Source organism: Lonchura striata, chromosome 15 (assembly GCF_046129695.1).
Source record: "Lonchura striata isolate bLonStr1 chromosome 15, bLonStr1.mat, whole genome shotgun sequence".
Taxonomy (NCBI): domain Eukaryota; kingdom Metazoa; phylum Chordata; class Aves; order Passeriformes; family Estrildidae; genus Lonchura; species Lonchura striata.
Window position 1 is genome coordinate 9,087,766 of NC_134617.1, and position 15,898 is coordinate 9,103,663.

Sequence of the window (15,898 nt, forward strand, 5' to 3'; positions counted from 1 at the left end):
TATCAGAAGTTCAGGGATTAAAGATGTTTTTTGGTATTTCTTGAAAGTCAAAAGCTTTGTCACATTATATTAAAGAGCCCAATTCTTTAGCAATGGGGCTTTACAAATATTTCTTGCTCCCCTTTTTGTTCAGAGAAGTGGGTAATCTGAAACGACCTGGACCTCCAAAGCATAGAGTACCCAGGCCAAGCCCCAGGTTAGGAGTCCCACTGGGATGCCTCCTTGTGCCAGGCTGGGATGCTCAGGGGACAGACTGGGGAGGCTGAAATCAGGGTTGTTCAGATTTTATTTTGAGCTGAAACTCGAGGTTTTTCTCAGAATGAGTTCCCTGTCAGAAACCAGCGGCACAGCGGAGGGAACTGCCATGGAAGGAGGGCATCGCTGTGGTGTGGGAGGAGGAGCAGGCACAGAGCTGAGCACTGGGATGCCCCTGTGACTCTGAGCCTCTTCCCAGAGCAGACATCATCCCTGCTCTCCCTCCCCACTGTGCAGCACAGCCCGGGGTTCCTGTGTCTGCACACGCTGCTGGCTGGAGAAAAGCACGGTTTACCCTGCAGTGCACAAGCACACACTACCAGGAAGGTCAGCACTGTTTTGTGTAGACCTCAAGAGAAGAACATGTATTAATTTGTTCCCCTTAAATAGCATTTTATTTAAGTAACAGGAGAGCTGGTTGTTTTTTTTTTCTTTGTGCAATCTGAGGTATAATACTGAGTTCCAGTTTCCCTTAAGAGCTGAACTTCATCCTCCTACTAGGACGGTTTTATTTTAGTTACCAAATATTTGAGGTTAAAGTGAATAGTTCATCTTTAATGGGATTATCTCTTTCAATGTTTGCTTTCATTACAGTTTGAATTGCTCTGAGCATGAGAATCTAACCTCACCAAAAGCATATTTTTGTAATTTGATACAAACTCAATTTAACCTTTGACTCTCATCTATAAAGACGTTACTTTTTTCCACTGAAAAGCAGAATGTTAGATTAAAGATCTGCCAGTTTCAATTTCCAGGTTGCTAACCTTCCTGTGATTGGGTCCTGCACTGTGGAAAGCTGTGTATTCAGTAAAGGTATTTAACATTAGCTGTAATGGTTGAGATAGTCTCATAACTGCTACTTTTAATGGCTAGCTGGAAGTTCTCTACTGATTTTTTACATGGACAATAATTTCCCTGACCTACACTGTACAATACAAGATAACTCTTTGCACAGAGATATTTAAAATAAAATCTTCCCTTTGAGACACTTCACTATGTCATCATAGTTATTTTGTTAAACAAATAAATTTTATCCAAATGCTTTGGAATATTAAGGCTGTGCGCTTAGGAAAACTAGATACATGTTCCCTCTCCTGAGGGCTCGTTTTAAATGGCATACAGAAAGGGAAACAGCATCTCTGTATTATTCTATATATTTCCTCCAGTAAATCACCAGGCAAATAGAAAGGACTGGCTTTGTTTTAGAAAAAAAAAATGTATCCTTGTTCTCTGCTGGGAGAAACCTTCCAATACGTGGAGTTTTTCACTTCTGCTTTGATAAGATGAAGTGTTGAAACTTTCACTGACAAAGCTTTTCAGATATTTGTCAGCAATTTAAGAGTGGGTTCTTTAGAAAGAGCAATTAAGTGTGAATGAAAAATTATGATGCCTCCAGTCCTGGAGGACGGATCCAAAGTGGATCAGCTGTCAGACTCCTGGGGAAGGAATGGTGCTTCCCTGCCTTTCTGCAGAAATGATGTGAACGGGGAAATGGCTCAGTGCATTTGTCAGGACACGGAGAGGAATTGAGGTGCATTTATTTCTTTATTTAATCAGGAAAACTCACTATGAACTCCACAAAATCCTTTCACTGGATAGGTTTCCTATGTCTCTTGTTTTTACACTTCAAAGAAAAGTCTTTGTGTTCATAAATTAACTCAAGTTGTATAGGGAAGATTGACCTGGATACAAAATTTACACTGTTAATTCTCTCCATTCTGTAGAGGAAAGAAAACAAGGAAAAAAAAAAAAAAAGAAACCCACCTTTATTTCACCTCTGCAGTCACCAGAGAAGAATACTGCAGCTAAAATTCAAATTTCGGATTGAACACTACACTATACTGCACTAATAAATGGTCAGCTTAGAAGCATTTCCTGTTTATACACTGTGTTAATAAGCATCCATCACCCATGTCACATATACGGGATACCAAATTCAAATGTCAAACAAAATGTAAGAGGTCACACATTTTCCTTTGCTAACTAAAAGTGTAATTCATAAATATTATTGCTACCAAACTCTCCATCTACAGCACTTGTTTAGAAATATGCACATGTAATATAAATTGTGATTAAGTTAAATGGGTATATTATTTCCTGTTTTAAGGGCGAGCAGCAGCATGAATTATGTTTTACTCAATAGGCATTTCAATAAAAACCTACAGCCTAACAGGCTGCTATCAGACAGTTCAGCTGCACAGACTAACATGAGAAGGGGCTTATGATCCACCACTGATATTTCAGCTGTTTCTCTGTCTGTTATTTCTGCTGATGCAGAAATACACAAATGAGAAAACACATTTTCTTAGCTCAAAATCTCTTCCCATTTTTTGCTATAAAAATTAAGCTTATTTGGTCACAAGGGGTTTCTACATGCAGAATAAATAGGATAAATACAATCAGCTAATGGCAGTTTTTTCATTTTTACTGACTTAAGAAATGTAGGGCTGGAGGAAATCACCCTGTGAAAATAATCAGCAACTCCCATGTTTTGAAATGACTTGTTTTTGTTTGTAGAAATCAACCACTCAAGGGACAAAATAATGGAGAGGTTTTAGAAATTACTTAAACAGATTTTTGAAAATGTGCTTCCAATGTCACGTAGTCACTAGATTTTCTAGAATTTTGACTGTGGTGTCTCTCTTTTCTTGATATTGAATTTGCAGTTAATTTGAAACATTTTAGTACCAGATTCAGAATTCTTGGGGGTCGTTTTAAAGATTTGCAAAGCTGTAAGTAGAATAGACTTAAATGAATTTGAAGAAAAAACCTGAAACTGTGATATTATGAGTAATATTATTACTGTGACAAAACATTCTCCCTTCAGGCCCAATGAAAGATCTTGCTCACAAAGACACCAAATAAAGATATTAAAATTGTGTTTCAAATATACCATTGCCCCCCATCATTTACATACAAACTGCCAGAATTCCTTCGCTTTCGGTGTGCAATTAAAGAATAGGAGCAAATGTACATTTTGCTTGGATTTTATTTAAGGAGAGTCATTCCCACCAAGGAGCTGCAGAGCCCCAGATAAGCAGACCCAGTTACTGCTTGTCTTGAAGCACTGCATACAAAATGTGGTTGCAAGTACTGTCAAATCAAAGGCTTTCAAAGCAAATAAGAATGCCACACATTCCCAAGTTATCTATTGCTTTTTTTTCAAGCTTTGGGTAAAAAAAGGAGGTTTACCAAGTCACTGGAGTCTGGTGTTCTTTTAAAAGCTTGTAAAATGGGAGCCAGAATATTTTCTTTTATTAGGAGGACCATAGTGCACAGCAAACACAAAGAAGATTACTAAAAAGGAAGGGGTGCTAAGACCTTTAAGATACTCAGAAATGAAAATAAGTTCCATATTCTGAAAATCCTAGGAAAACAGCCATATAGGAGCACAGAATTATATTTCAGAGTTTTTTACAATAGTGTAAAATCTTTGATGTGTCCCTGTTTATGAAGTGAAGGAGACACCGAGGCAGATACTACCAAAAAGGAAAAATGCCATTCCATTTAAGTATTCCAGTAATGGAAAGAGAGCCTTATTCATTAAAATTTCAGCACTAATAAATAACTAATTGTATAAATCTTACCCTCCATGTTTTGGCGCTGAATATCAGTAGTTAAAAACATAATAGAGTGAAGTTATTATCATTCATATATATTATTGGGTGATTTCCTTGAAAACAGCCAACAAAGAACGGAAGAATTCCAAAATCAGTTTATAAATCGCTGTGTTGAGTTTGTTTTGCCGTGGGGTTATATCCTTTAGCTTTTTCATATTCCTGAAAACTTCCCAGAAGGAATTCCCAAGAGATGTGTCTGTTTTTGCACCATACCACATGTGAGCCTGTGCTGTCCTTCCAGCCTGGAGCGGGAAGAGGAAGCCCCAGGTGGTGCAGGGAGCAGCCTCAGCTCCGCAGGGCAGCAGGGAGGATCTGCAGGAAAAGGGTCTGTCCAGGAAGCCTCCAGACCTCCTGGTTCCCAGGGGATCCCTGGAGCTTGTGAACCACAGTTCAGCCTCAAGGGGATTCCCAGTGACAGAGCTGGGGCAAGAGGAGGGCAGCACCCACTGCCCCTGCCTGGATGCTGCATGGGAAAGTCCCCAGGGAAAAGGGTTTGCACCCCAGGAGTGGGGGTGCAATCCAGGCCCACGTTAGGAGCCCCTGCGTGTTCAAAGGGAAGGTTTTATGAGTAAAGACAATGTCCTTCCCTGAGTGAAGATCAAACCCTTCCTAATCATCTGTTGCAACAGGCAAATGACTTAATAACTGTCTGCATATTCTCCACATAAGCTTTTTAAAAATAACTGAAAGGGTTTGTAGAAGTGGTGTCCCTAACTGTTGAAAAACAGGGACTGAAGTAAGAACATTTTTTTTTTCCCTCCAAGAGGCCAAAACATTGCAGTATTTTTCCCTTCGTCACACAAGTAGTACCATAGTCTTGGTAATCTTCCTGAATTTCCTGAAGGCAGAGACAATCCAGCAGCGTGTCCTTCTGGTCCAAAAGTACCCTGTGAATGTTCCAGCTGATCCCAGGAGGCTGCTAGATCTTCTGCAAAATTTGTCCTTTTGTTCTTTTGTTCCATGCTTATTGCTAAAATCCCTGTTCATTCTTAGATAAGGATTTTGTACAATTCATGAAATCTGTTCATCTTCTAGATATTTCAGGAATATAGACTGAGAAGAAGAAGAAGAAGAAGAAGAAGAAGAAGAAGAAGAAGAAGAAGAAGAAGAAGAAGAAGAAGAAGAAGAAAGAAGTAGTAAACTTCATGGAAAATTAACCAGTGTTGACACCACAGATATTACCAGTACAGCAGTGTTTTAATGATGCTCCTTTCCCATCCTTCACAAGATTTATGTTAATTAAAATTAAACGTCGGTAATGTTAATAGGTTAGAAAAGAGTTTTGTGTTATTTTCATTTCATACACAGAATTGTCTAAAGCACCACTTCTACTGAGAGAGGCAATAGTGCTTAACTGTCAGATTTCCAGTTCTTTTGGATTCCCACCTATGAAATTTTGCAACTAAAAAGAGGTAATACAGCATGTAGCCACTCTTCAGGAACACGAATTTTTCAAGGGCCTGAGGCAAGGATTTGGGAAGGTACCAGCAGTGAGTTCAGGAAACAAGGAAATTCACTTAAGAACCAAACACAAATTAAGGCAGCAATGATTTCTAATACCAATTTGCAGTGGGCATTATTTCACCAAAAATCAAATCAAAAACTGTGCATTAACCACAAATATACCACACACAATTTCCTCCAATGTAATTTGCTTTGTGGATAGCTGTGACTAGCAGAGACTTCTATAATTGGCCATCTCCCCCAAGGAAGGCAGTCAGTGCCCCTCAATAAAAACCTGATTTCTGCACTGAAGACTCCACATGTGCTGAAAGGTTCAAGGTCCAGGGACTAGAGGTATGCAATGGACAAAGACTATCTGGAAAAGGCTGTCCTCTTTGAATGCCTACTGCTCTTAATTTTAGTGGAAAAAATTTAAAATCCCACAAATGTATAATTCTTCCTTCAGAGCCTAATACCAAATGTAAATAATGAAAGACTCCGTTTATCACAGTCATTGACTGCTTTAAAAAAATGTATTTGAAAGCAACCTTCAAAGAGACAGAGCAGATCAGGATAGTCATGGTGACTCTATGGCCCCACAAGAAAATGTCACTCTGATGTCCTATGCATTTAACCTCAAAAAATGTCATTTGGTCAATGCATTTTCTTACAGTTACAGGTTGCTTGACTTTGAGCATTTTCCTTTGGTGTGCACCATGAAGAGAAGGATATGGGGAATCCATTTGAATTCACAATTAGTGGCCTCTTTTATGACCCAAAGCAAAGGAACAGAAGATGTTGAACACAGCAAGGCTCCAGCAAAACGTAGATAAAATGGGAAAAATTATTTATTTGCCCTTTGTGAATGAGTGTTTGGTTTGTATTATTTCTCACCAGGGTCCCAGTACTGCCCTGTACACTGCTCAGACAAACTTTTCCAAAGTAATTTAGGTTCATAAATTTTTGTTTTGCACAAGGTTGTCTATGGAGCTTGAGCCACCTTCACTTGCAGACAATGGTGAAGAAAGGAGAGCCATGTGGGACAAACTCCAGTCTCCAGGGTTAAAGGTGGTGCACACCTTACTGCTGGCTGCATTTGTGGGGAGGCTGATCAGTCCACTGGAAATTTGACTTCTGTAGTTACAACTGGAGCTCAGTATCTGCTGCCTCAGGGCACAAAGGCTGAGCTGGAGCAAAGCTGGAGAGAGGCCATCCCCAAAAAGCAGCAACTTCTCTCCTTTTCCCAGCAATGCTGCGGTTCCTCCTCTGTGTCAGAGACAAATGATGAATTCTGACAGGAGGAAGGCTGTGGGACACAAATTTTACATTGAAAGCCAAATTATATTTCTTCCTGTTTATAACTGCAGAACTGGCTCAGCAGAGCACCAACTCCTCCCAGCCACTGAACATGTGCACAGCAGAGACTAAAGCTGAACTAAGCCCTTCAATGGCAAATGAAACACAACGGGTAGGTAATGAGAGAAATTTTATCCATCTACGGTCAATTAAGCTAATTTAATACCCCAGCAACTCAGTGTATAAAGTTTCCATCACTTGTTTTGTTCCACTGACATTCAATCACTTATTTATCTCTGTTGCTAAAGGGCCACACCTGAGCTCTGATTTATGGAGCACAGTTGCAAGGGAAGAGCAGCCAATTTCACTGCTGATTATTACATTTCTGCTCAGTGAGTAACAGGTTCAACCTGCACAGGTAACTTGGAGGGAAATTAGCATGGAACCTTCTGTTCTTCCACCTGTCCAGCTGTATCCCCTGCTTTTGTTTGAAGCTACAAGCTTTTCTTGTCACCTGTGTGGACTTTCCATGCACTGCTGGGTTACCTTGCAATATTTCTTTCCAGAAACCAATTGAGGTTTTCACTTTTTGGCATGTTTAACGAGCCTGACATTTCTGGGAAGCCTCAGTCCTTGTGTGCATGCATTGGCACAGTAAACCCACCGTGTCTTGAACACATCATGTTTATCACTGGTGCAGGCTGTGCCTGCAGCTCCTGAGCCGAAGGTCTGACCATCCCCAAATCACATTTGGGTTTGCTTTGATCTGCTCACAGGCAATGGACAGAGCTGAAGTTTCAGGGTGGTCAGCAGCCTAACTGGCACAGTAAACCAGATGGATTACTAAACATCTGGATATCCCCTCCTAAATTAAAAAAAAAAAAAAAATCACCAAGTTGAACTCCAGCAAAATTTCCAAGAGAAAAGGGAAAATGTGTCCAGAGAAACCCAGATGTTGAACATCTAGGTTGGACATGGTTTAGATTGGTGGAGCAGAGGTGAGGGCAATTATTAATTTTTTAATAGGAAAACAAGATTGTGAATCAATCTGAACCAGTTTCATCAATAAATGTAGTTTTCTGGTTTCCAGCCCTGTTTGCAGAGGTTCTCAGCACTTATAATTCATATTTAAGGGAAAAAGAGCTTCAGATGTTCAGCAATGTTAAAGTCATTGAAGCCTATTGTGTCCCTTGAACCCCAAGACACAGCAGCCTTTTAACTGCAACTTCCCGTGGCTCATTTCCAGTAAAGAAATATAAACATGTGAGGTCTGCTGACTCTCTCTCCATTTAGACTCTGGGAACTTGATAAATGCAAAACATTTGCTTACCTTATGAAGAGGAAGTCATGCTCTCTATTGCAAAATTTTGATGGCAGAATGAGGGACTCATTGCTGTAAAGCAAGAAAAATAATGCAAGAAAACTCTGTTTTCAGACAGATTGTGTGGATTATTTTTATGATTTCTGACTGTTGACTTGGCAAAGCAGGAGTCTAACAAAACAAGTGATGAAGGCTCCTGGCATGTGACTTCTCAAATATTTAGCAAGTATTTGTACATTTTATTAAGTCAAGATGACTCATCCATCTTGACTTGCTTACATGTATGTTTCGTGTTCTATGCTATGTAGACCAATAGAAAGTGTTAGTCATTTGTTTTATTACTGCAGGGTTTTATTTCAGCAAAACTATCTAGTTTTGATGCTGTTTATTTTCAGAACAGCTCAGGGTGAATTTTGTAGGTCTGCAAAACCACTGGCCTTTCTATCTTTTTCTAGGCAGAGGAGACATAGAACTGTGAAGCAGAACCTCAGTTTTCAGTTTAAAATTAAAATAATAAGTTGCTCTCCCTTTTATTCAGGGGCTGTGTTCTTGGAAACATAACTCTATTAAAGAATAAAGACAGAGGAATTATTTTTGCCAAAATTCTTCCACTGCTTTTTGATCAAGGCCAGGTCTTCTGCAGCCAGGAAAAGAAACCCATAACTATAGGTGTTTTGATTTTGGGAAAACTTCCTTGGGAGATAAAGTTTAGAGGAGGAAGTGACAATGACACAGATATTTACTACAGGGGATGTGGACATTTTAGTCCTTTTTTTGAACTTCAACTTGTCCAACTTTAATGAATTTAGTCTCTTCAGATCTGTAACAACCGCTGGATGCCCAAAAACCCAGCAACTGCTGGGTTTGCCCAAGTCACCTTGAGCTATGAACTTGGACAAATCTCTTCCAGGATGCAAATATGGGTTTTCTGGGCTAAAATCATATAATAGCTGTGCCATGTTACAGTGCAACCTCTGGAGTGAGGGCTGTGTCCTTCCCCACTATGGCTGCACTAATTTAGTCCTTCCATAACCACTTAGTGAGTTCTCCTCACAAGTGAGGTGAGCAGCTTTTTGTGCAGAAAAAGGGGTCAGCCCACTCTGAAGATGGCAGCATGATCTAATGAGCTGTATATCAGTCTGAAAAAGGGGTCAGATTATGCTGGTGAAACATCATGAAGTCATACTGGCCACAAGGCAAAGATTTGGGACATGAGTGTTTAACATATGACCTAAATCTAACTTAGCTTTGTTCATCTAGACAGATATTCATTTAAGCCAGTTCTGAAATTTCTGACTGAAGCCAGGAAACCACACAGATAGACCTCATTAAAAGTAAAATAAAATAAAAACTGGGGAGGGGTGTTCTGTGGAAAATTGTTACTCTAACTAAAAGAAATGCATGGACAGTGCTTTTCTTCTGCTAAAAGCATCATCTTTTCTCTGGAAAAGGGAAAACCTGGGCACCAAAATAAATCTCCTGAAAAGTGCAAATTTTATGCATTAGTTCCTGCCAACAAATTGCTCCTGATGAAAATTCCGTTTCCATCACATTTTTTTTTCACAAAAATCTTGCCTAAGCTGTTAGCAGCTCCATACATCACTAATTTCTATTTGCAGTCTATGCTACCTTTCTGTCTTGTTGTGTAAACATTTTTATTATGTTTTCTTTTTCAGACCAACAACACATCTTCAGGAAAGAGAACAAGGGGTAAATAACTTATCGCTAAACATGTCTTTTCCATCAGTAAAAGAGAACAGATGGAATGACATGTGAGAGGTTCTTGAACTGAAAAATATGTGGCAGATACATAATATATATGTCTTTAAACTCATATATAGGAACACACGGGCACATGTGCATGCACAGATGACACACCAACATCATGTACATTCTGCAAGGTAAATAAATGCAGATGGAAGCAGATTTATGTTCCATAGCCTGAGAAGGACGCTGTATATGTATATTTTATCTGTAATAGCAATCTACCTAATCTATTCTGAGTTTTGGCTGGTGTCTCAGGGTTCTCTAATGTTGCCAATTGTGCAGTAAATCTGCTGGGTCACATTACCAGACATATCAATACCACTCACGGTACAAATGAGCCATCAGCAAACTGCAAACACCAATGCAGAGCATTCAAAAAAAAAAAAAAAATTAAAAAAAGGACAATAATATGTAGGCCTGCCCTATCCCCTTACAGCCCTAGGAGTGAAAAATGAGTTATAATGCAGAACACCTGTGCCACATAATGAAAGTCCTGGAAAGCAGTTGTGGCTCAGAAAAGCTGCTCGGGAGTGGAACATATCCCTGCATCCACCATCCAGGAACATAAAGGCCAACAAGCAAAACCCAAACCAGCCCAGACCATACACTGCTTTTGCCCAGGAGTTTTTCTGATGACAAAGAAGCAGGAACATAATTCAGTGCTTGGGAGTGGCTGGGGCAAACCCTGACATAAAGCCTTTCCCAGCTCAGTCTGGAGATGAGCACTAGCACAGGGGGAAGGGTTGCTGTTTGGAAGGTCACACAAATAACAGGGGCTTCCCTTCTCTCACTCAATCAGTTGTTCCTGCACCAGGGTCTGCAGCATGTGACAGAGCTCCTTTATGAATTTTTCCAAATAAAAGATTTGGAGAGATGTAGTGTGTGAGAAGAGTTGCTTATTCGTTAGACAAAATACTCTTGGAAAACAGTGGAGAAGCTTCAGGGCACAAAAGCCCTTGTAGAAACAGCCAATGTCAAAACCAGCACAGGCTTAGCAAACCATCTCTGTGGTGTGTAATTATGTTAATCATCCTGTTAGGCTGGGCAGAAAGGGTGACTGCAGCTGAGGAGATAAGGGAAGGTGGTCAGGTTTAACCCTGTGGGACAGAGAACTGGAGTTTTGGAGGGTTAGCTGGAGAAAAGAGTCTTGTGATGAAAATCCTAATGGACAATAAGACAGAGTTCAAGTGATGGACTGTATCATGTCCCTTGGGAAACTGTTTTATTAATAACTTATAATGCTTTTAAAAGTTCACCTCTTATTTCCAGGTTTGATTTTTCCTTCTTTGACGTGAAGCCAGAGGACTTTGTCTGCCAACCCTAAAGAGATTTTTATCTGTGATATTTAAGGATTCATAGAGTAACCCAGAATTTAATTTCTACTTATGGATATTCCTTTCAATTTAAGGGTTCTTCCGCTCATTTTTTTTAAACTCAGTGTTTTCTTTTGTATCAGAAGGAGTCCCTAACTTCACTCTTCAGGGATCGCACATAATAGAGCACAGATTGGGAAGGAAGGTACTTAGAAAATTCATATGGAAGGTCTAGAGATCCTGGGAAAGCTATAAAGCTCTGCAATGAACACAAACCAGAACCAGTTCCTGGAAGCTTCTAAAATAAAACTGCTGTTTTATTAAAAATTAACATTTTAAACCTGAATCTCACTTTGAGTGGCAAATACAGAATAAACCCAGCAGAACAGAAGTAAATTGGTTTCCAGGAGTGCTAGTCCTGCATGGTCAACATACTGCTGAAGTAACTGGGGGCTTATGCTGCTGTAAATAGCAGAATTGTCCCCCTTATCAGGAGATTTCACTATTTTGTGCTTTGCACTCCTGTTGTTCTTTGGAAGGTTTTTATGTAACATTACTGGTTGTCCTGCAAAAATTGGGATTAACTTGGAAGACATATATTGCAGATTGGATTAGACTTCAAAGAAGTGCTGCCAAAGAGAACTTTTAAAAGGCTTTAAAAAATGATTCGCACTGATACATGCTCATTCCTTTGAACATGGGGGAAAAAAAGCAGAGTTTAATATTACTTAAATGCATTCAGCAATTAAGTTGCTTGGTACTCAGGCAAACCACATGGGGAGGTTTTCAAAGGAAAGAGGATATTTTAGTGACTTTTCAATAATTCCTTTTCTCCACATTTCTTCTGTGCCCCCGAGACAGCTGACACCCATCTCAGGCCTGTGTGTGAATCTGCTCTCCGTACAGAGCACCAGAGCCCTGTCTCCCACCCAAGGGAAAAGGGCTTCAAGCTGACAGAGGGCTGGGTTTTAGGAACAAATTTTTCCCTGTGAAGATGGCAAGGCTGCCCAGGGAAGATGGGGATAGCTCATTCCTGTCAGGATAATGGGGCTCAGCCTAGTGGAAGGTGTACCTGCCCGAGGCTGGGGGTTTGAAAAGGGAGATCTTTCAGGTCCCTTCCAACCAAACCATTCTGTGATTGGCCCAGCATTCCCCTTCCCTGCTTGGGTATAAAATGGCCCCTTGTTTTTTGTCCTTTCCCCTCAGGTTGTGCTGCCTCTCTCAGGCTCTGTGAAATGCTCTGAGCCATGGCAGACACACCTGCCTGTCTCTGGAGCACCACGTGGGGTTTAACTGGGGATATCTTAAAAATGATGAGCTAATTTCTGGACTGTCTCTGCCCCGAAATTTCTGTGTGTGCCTTTGCTCCAAGGAGCTTGAGGTAAAGGGGGAGGAGGGATTGCTTCACGCTGCCCCAGGTCCCCCAGCCTCGATGGTGCTTTGCCTTGACCCTCCCCATGCCACTGCTGGAGAGGACAGCTCAGCATGTTTCATCCAGGCAGCATTGCACAAGGGATGCCACTGGCATTTCCAATGAATATTTATCAGATGTTGTTGAGCTTTCAGTGTTTTTGGCCAGGCCCTGCCCTCGTGTAATGGCCAGCTTGGAAGCAGCAGGCATGAGGAAGATGTGCCCAGGCTTCAACAGCTGCTGGGCACCAAACAGACCTGCCCTACCTGTCTGCTCCCAGTGCCCTGGGGATTGGCCCAGAATGTGGCTCCAGCAGCTCCTGGGTTTTACATCACATCTTTGAATGGTTTTGTATTCTTCTCCATTTATTTTTTATTTCTTCAGGGTAGGAGGATTTATCTGTCAGCAAGACTTTGGGGTAGTTTGTTTTACTGCAGGGAGGGTGAAGCCCTGACTGGTGGATGAAGTCAAGTGCTTTTCCAAGTGGATTTGGGTGTTTGTAAGGGCATGTGGAATGCAGGGCAGGAGAGCTGCTGTGATAGGGACCTTGGCTGACTGCAGATTTTCTATTGGAAGAGTAAATACAGAGGGTAAAATGTCATTGTTTTTGTAGAACATAATAGATCTCTTTCTTTTTCTCCCAAGAAGCCTGGGAACTCCAAACAAATGTGGGGGCAGTTTTATTAAATGAAAATATTCGTGCATTGAGCTAATTTATATCTTTCCAGCCCAGCCCAAAAGAAAAAAAAATCAGTTGAACAAACCACTCTCTCAGGAGCTGGGGAGGAGTAATCCTAATTGCACTCTACCTCAGTTTTCCATTTTGTTAATCAATGGCCAACAAATCCTGGCTTTCAGAACTGACTACCAACCTGCTCCATGCTCTTACCCCTGCCCTCACCCTTTGGATACACACTCTGCACAACCTCTGCCTTGGGCATCCTCCAGGTTTCCTTCTGCATCTTTCTGGTGCACAGTCATAACAAACTTTTGAATGTAAGTCAACTATAAATAACTGGGGTGCTGCTGCATATATGGATTTGTGCCAATGGAGAAGCAGAACAGAATGAGCACTGGTGGCCAGCTTTGCTCCTGCTGGGAGCTTTAAAATCCAGCTTGGGTTCCAGAAGACCTCTGCCAGTGGAAACTGCCCAGGCCCGACACTTCATCACTGTATCTCCTGGCTGGATCCACCCCACCCAACAAAAATGTTTGACAAAACTTTACAACTAGAAGCTCAGGTCAATTTCTCACAATCTGCAAATTTAAAAAAAAAAAAAACAAAAAAAAAACAACAAAAAAAAAAAACCACAGTTTGAATTTTCTCCAAACTTTACATGACTCTTCTGTCTTCCCTTCGGAGTAGATTTGGCAATTTCAGGCCTAATGAATTTTCCAAGTTCCAGTAAAAGGGGAAGCTGCCTGCAAACTTTCAAGCCTTCCAGCTCCTCAAAGCTCAGTGGTGCTTTCCACTGTGCTGCCTCTTTGTGGTATGTGCAGTAAAGGTCTACAATTCCCCTGGACTTCATTCTCTCTCCTTTTTTTTTTGTTAAAGTCTGTCTCAAACACATTTAAAAAAGAGGATTAGAACTGGGGATTGTATGAAGAACAGTGACATCTGTTCTAGTGCCAGGTGACTTTCATTTTTTCAGAGTTTTGTGACAAGAACATTACTTAAGAATATGACCAGATGAGAACCATGTCCCACCTCCATCCTGTGTCCATATGTTTGAGTTTGTCCTACAATGGCCATGAAATATCAATCTTTGCTGCTCTTTTGGTGTCTGGACGTTACAGCATATACAAGAGTTACCCTAGAATGAGGTCAAAACACCATGACGGCAAAATTCAGAGGGATTTTCTGCCCCCTCATCTGCATGGGCTTGTGGCACAGCTGCATTGTCATACTCAAGAGAATGGAGATAGTTCAATGCCTTACACTGGGATCTGGGGCATTACAAGTGGCCAGTGTTGTATAGTTGGCTTTGCTGGGCAACAAGACTTGGGCCCTGCAGAGTTAGACATATGGGGAGAACCTGCTCAAGCTCATCCCTGGAATGAGGGTGATGGGAATTCCCCAGGAGTTGAGCATCTAAAAATTCACACAGATTCATTGGCAAGAGGGAAATATAAAGCAGTATTTAGAAGTAGATGTCTCTCCACTACTGCTAAGCAGCTACAAACACTGCACAGTCATGTGGATTGCTCTGCTACAATCCAGATTTATGTACATGGAATCTCAGAACAACATAATGCACAGATCTCCTCACCAAACTTGGCTGTAGTTCCTCCCAGAGACTCTTTAGCCCACACTTTCTCCACCTACAAATCTTTCCCTGCTTCCTGCCCTTGGACACTGACATAAATATCCACCTGCAAGAGGATACACTGAGCATCTCCCAGAAGAACCTGTAATCTTACATGTTGCATATTTGGAAACACTCCTGCAAATCTAAACACACCAGTGTTCCCTTTCTATAGGTGACAGAAAGGCCACATTGCCATATGTTCAAAAGCAGAGCACACAGGAGGACAGACCTCACTCATCTCACTTTTCCTCCATTTTGATTCAGATTTTAACCATTTTCTCAAGATGCAGGTAGAAGTCTGAATGGGCTGTTCCAAAGCATCTGTTTACCTCCTTCTGTAAGAAAAATACCTTCCCTAAATCTGCCCTTTGCCCATCTGGTGTTGAGGAGTTGCCTCTATCAGAAAACTGCCTTTGTCTGTCACTTCTCTTTGGAGGCTGGTGCCATGGAGGCCGTGTCACTTGTCACCTCATTTCCTCACCAACATCTGTTGCACCACCAGCCCTCAGCCCCCACCGTATCACATGAACTGCAGACTCTGCACCAGAGGAATTCCGTGGAGCTTGAGGCAGCCCTGATTTATGTTGCAATACAAATTGCACTGTAAGTTACGCTGCCCTCAAAGGCGAGGGATTCTGACAGAGCACCTGTTGTCCAGATTCCTCCCTTCTCCCCACATCAGCCTCTTGCAAGGTCGAGTCATGGCCAGCGTGGCTTAGGATACAGGACTCTGAAAGCTGAAGGCATTGAAAGGGTTGTTTACCCATATTTTACATCAGCTATTTCAAAGATGCTTCATTTAAAGAATAGAGAGATTACAAAAATAGTAATGGCTAAAAGTACCCTGGCTGTTTAGTATGAGGGTCCTTGAAAAGGTCAGAAATTATAATAACAAATACCCAGCAAGCAAAATATGAGACAGATTACCTGTGCACATTAATGACTTATTAGTTTTTAACTGTTGTTTTTCTTAGTTGCCAGCACATGCTGATGTGCACAGCAAAGTTGACATGACAGACTTAGCAAAGGTTTTTCCAAGTTTGTATCATTTATTCTTACAGTAAACTTTTCTGTCAGTTAAGCTTTTTGGGCCAATACTGGTGACAAGTTCAGATCAAGAAATCAGAGATGAGCAGTGGTCAACTACAACAGGAGAGAAATAT